Here is a 4,940-nt window from a genome sequence, read left to right as displayed (position 1 = left end):
CTTCTTCCAACCTGCGGTTGGAATTTGTTTAGTAAAAGGTTTTCCAAATGTTGTTCTTATGTGTTTAACCTCATAAAAAATTTCTAATCCACTCTTCAAATAAGGACATCGTCGTACTTCGCAACTTCTATTAAAAGCTTTTTTCATTTTTCTAAAAGGATGATTTTTTGACAACCACTTACGATGCCCCATGAAAACATTTTTGTGACAATGGTCTAGTCTTATATAATTTGTTTTTTCCTGACATATTGGACATGCACATTGACCTTTGATGCTGTAACCAGAAAGATTTCCATATGCAGGAAAGTCATTAATTGTTCCGTACAACATTGCCTTCACAGTGAAATTTTCATCTCTAAATCCGTCATATACTTCTATGTCATTATCCCACAACAACTTCAAATCTTCAATTAAAGGAGACAAGTACACATCAATGTCATTTCCAAGTTGTCTAAGACCAGAGATTAACAACGAAAGCATCATATATTTTCGCTTCATGCAAAGTCATGGAGATAAGTTATACATTATTAAGATCACGGGCGATGTACTATGGGTGCTACTTTGCATGCCATGTGGATTCATTCCATCGGTTGCTAATGCAAAACGTATATTCCTTGTTTCAGTTGCAAACTCTTCATGGTCATCGTCAAATTTTTTCCACTGCAGAGAATCTGCTGGATGCCTAAGCTTTCCATCTCTAATTCGGCCTTCAGCATGCCAAGTCATTTGCTTTGCATTATCAGCACTGCGAAAAAGACGTCTTAACCTCGGTATTAGTGAAAAATACCACACAACCTTCGCAGGTGTTGTGTCTTTCTTTAGGTATCGTGATACATTACACTTTGGACATCTCCTTAGTGATGCATACTCATTTCGGAACAAAATGCAGTCATTAGGACAAGCATGTATCTTTTCATGGGTCAATCCAATGGAAGCAAGTACTTATTTAACCTTATATGTTCTCTTCGATAGCACATTATCCTTTGGCAGCATCTTATGTAATAAACTTAGCAGTTATGTGAAGCTCTTATCAGTCCATCCATTCGACGCTTTTAAGTTATAAAGCTTTAAAACAGAACTTAATCTTGTGAACTTTGTACATCCATTATACAATGGTGTTTCTGCATCATCTTTCAGCCTCTCAAACATCTTTGGATAATCTCTATGATCTTCTTCAACAACATTTGGAATTGGTTCAGCATGATCACTCTCATTTGTTCTAAATGTCTCTGAGTAATTGACACTTGATTTCATGTTAGTTGATGTACTTCCACCTTGTATCTCACTGTGCTTTGTCCAACAAGCATATTTTTCATCTATCCCATTGCACATTAGATGTTCTTCCAATTCTTCCGCATTTACTTGTAACATATTCAAACAACACCAACAAGGACAGGAAATAAGGTTGTATCAGTTGCATTCTTAATCGCAAATCTAATAAACTCTTTGACTCCATCTTCGTATTCTTCATTTAAACGATCAGCTATCATCCAACTTCGATCCATATTTGCTCCAACTACGGTTACAATCATTATAAATATGAATGTCTTATTAACTCTCACATGGTAGGGCCCTATCCCATTTGAGAACAAACTTTTTCAAACCATAATTAACAAATGCTATTTATATACAAAGCGGTTATTACTAACCGCTATTTAATTTGGCGCTCGAAAAGCCAATTTCTGGCGTAGTGTATCTTGTTTTCTAAATTGTAAGGTGAGATCTTTGTTTTTTTTATATTTAGGTATCTATGTTGGGGACAAACTGAGAAAAAAAGTGATTGGTAAAAGCTTATTGAGGTACTTACCCGTAAATAAGGTAGTTAAAATCAGGATTTTACTTCAAATCGTTAAGGGAAGTAAAAATGGTAAATCGAATCGTAAGATTTTACAAAAATTATATATACATGAATATAAGTTTATATTTTGCATATAAAATAGCTAAAATTTAAAAATATATATTAAATCACTAAAAGTACTCAAATAATCTATATTCCATAAGAAAATTATCAAGCATAATCCATAATGTAACAAGTTAACAACCCAAAATATCCAAATCACCATGTTTTTAGTAAATTACAAAGCACAAACACCAAAATTAAATAAGAACAACTAACTAGTAATATTCAAAGATGTCTAATTTAACAATTGTGCCACATTAAAATCATAAAGATCCACCATATGATATTCATCTTCATCTCCATCAACTTCATTATCCAAATTTAGCATATCAACACCATTCTCAACAGCATTGTTTCCATCTTAGTTTTGGGCTAAGTTCTCATCTCTATCCAAGTCCAAATTGTGTGCATCTAAATCCAACCCTTCAATATCTCCAACATCATTTTCCGTAATCCACTCATCATCAGATGAAACATTATCAAGGTCTAACTCATGAGCTCTCCTAAGTTGCTTCTCTTTTACTAATTTTGACTTAGCCATGACAAAGACAACATCATTCATTGTCTTTTACTTCAAACGATTTCTCCTATTGGTATGGACCTAAACACATTAAAATATGTATAAGCAATATGTAGGCTTGTAGAATGTAGATAATTGAAAATTACTTTACTAAAAATCTTACCATCTCAAATGCACTCCAATTATGTTCACATCTAAAGGAACTACATGTTAAACTTAATACATGAATGACAAACTTTTAAAGCTATGGATGTTCATCTCCATATGACTCCCACCAATCAGTTGGGATTTTTTCTGAAGTGTTGCTCTAGCTAAGGGACTACCAAAAAACATTTGTTGTTTCTTGAAATCATTAATTTGAACATTGATTTTGGCCTGTTCTTCAATATCGGGCACTATCCTTGCCATACAATCATACAATCCTCGTTTAACTTCAAGATCAACTTTAAATCCAAGACTATAATGTAATTGAGGGTTGAGAAAATAGCTAGTAGCATATAAAGGCCTATGAAGTTGTTTGTCCCATCTATTATCAATGATATTCTATAGAGACATGTAACTAATAAATAAATAAAATAGGTTAATTTTCTAAAATTGAATAAAAGACTAGTAAAAGACTACTAAATTTTAATTTTAACTAAATTTGATATATAATCAATTACCTCTTCTTGACACCATTGAAAGCTATATTGACAGCCTCTTTAGCTTGGTCCATTGCTTCATAAACAAAGCCCATGGCTGGCTTCTCATCTGAATCAACCAAATGAAGGACTTTAATTAAAGGATATACACATTTTAAACAGATTAGAACATTATTCCAAAATCCATTGTCCAAAACAACTTCCTCTACCAAATTTTCCTCTCTTGTTCTAGAAAACTTATTGGACTTCCATTCGTCATACGAGAACATTCTTAAAAGAGCTCTTTTGTTCTCATGAAGGCATCCCAAAGTTAAATATGAAGTGGCAAATCGAGTGATACCTAGTTTCACTAAATCTTTTCCTTTTGTGAAGCATTGTAATAATGAAATGAGAAAAGTCATTGAATAAATATAAGTTGTGATTTTTCTGCCCTTTAGAACTGTTTCCTCATAGAGAGGTTTTCTTTTTCTCAAAATCTTCAAGCATTAAATCAATGCAGTGTGCAGCATAAGGAGTTCAGTATAAATTCTTCCTTTTTTCTATCAACATCTCTCCAGTAGCTTTATAATTTGCTACATTATCAGTTACAATTTGCATTATGTTTTCCTCACCAACCTTTTCCACAACTTCATCAAGCATCTTAAATATTTTATCAACTATTTTGGTGATGTGAGAAGCATCAATTGACTTCAAAAACACTTTACCATTTGGGCTGTTTACTAAGAAATTCAAAATGGTTCTTCTTCTTTTATTAGTCCACCCATCTATCATTATTGTGCAGCCAACACTCTTCCAAACAGTCTTATGTTCTTCCATAAGTTCCATTGTCATCTTTATTTCTTGCTTCAAATACTTCACTCTAATCTTATGATAAGATGGTGGCTTAAATCTTGGACCGTGATGTGCAATTAACTCACACATGGTAGGAAATTCTTCACTTCTTGCCACATTGAAAGTTATGGCATTGTTGTAGAAAAATCTTACAATTGCTTGACATGCATCCTCTCTTATACCCTTCTTGAATATGCTGTTTATTGTGGCCTGTGTGCCCCTTTTCTTGCAAAACTGTTGGATCCCAACACTCTGAATTTCAGCACTTTCAATGGCTTTTCTCTTTTCACCAATTTCCAAAGAGCCATTTCTATTAGTTATTTTTTCATCAAGGAAGTAATAATCTCCAGCATTTCCTTATTCACATCATCAGGAACAGATTTGCAAGCTTCAACATTTTGATTTGTTTTAGCCAAGTGGTATTTTAGGCGATAAATCCCTCCATTTAATACCTTTTGGAAGAATTTGCATTGAACCTTCACAGTACCTTGAACTGAAGATCCATACTTCCATCCCACATCACCCTTGTTCCCACGGGCATTTCGAGGAACCAACCTTTGAGGCACGCTTGAAGAGCCCATAGCAATGGAGCTGTCGGTTGCAATTGGGAGTGACTCAGAAATGCCACCCCCTGAACTTGGATCATTAGCCATGTTTGAAGCCATCCTCGAACAAGATGAAAAAAAAAATAGAGGCAGAAAAAAAAACTAACAAGTTAATGTCGCTTGGTCTGGTAGGTTTAGGGTTCCACGAAGAAACCAGAGAAAGAGGAAAAAAAAACAGAGGAAGAAGAAAAATAATTGTCCCCTGGTCTAGTCTGGTTTGGTCGAGAAATCACGAATGAGTAGGTTGGGCAGAGAAATTGCGAAGAAGAAGAGAAGAACGCAGGACTACTTTTGCTAACAGTGGACACAAAATCTTTTTTAATAAGTCTAGGGCTCAACAAAAAAGAGAAGAGCACAGGACTTCCTTTGCGCCTAATTAAGAAGTTGGATTGGGCTTGGTTTTTTACATATTTGGGCCGAAATCCAGATCTGACCCATGTTTT

General features: G+C 34.3%; 1 pseudogene; it reads right to left on the bottom strand.

Annotated features, from left to right (window-relative positions):
• Positions 1-2,261: 2,261 nt before the first annotated feature.
• LOC113850453 lies at positions 2,262-4,557 on the bottom strand (annotated as a pseudogene).
• Positions 4,558-4,940: the final 383 nt, after the last annotated feature.

This window comes from Abrus precatorius, unplaced genomic scaffold, assembly GCF_003935025.1.
Source record: "Abrus precatorius isolate BTA unplaced genomic scaffold, Abrus_2018 Scaffold10, whole genome shotgun sequence".
NCBI classification, from domain to species: Eukaryota; Viridiplantae; Streptophyta; class Magnoliopsida; order Fabales; family Fabaceae; genus Abrus; species Abrus precatorius.
The sequence above is the reverse complement of the archived record's forward strand: the minus strand, read 5'-3'. Positions and strand labels throughout refer to the sequence as shown.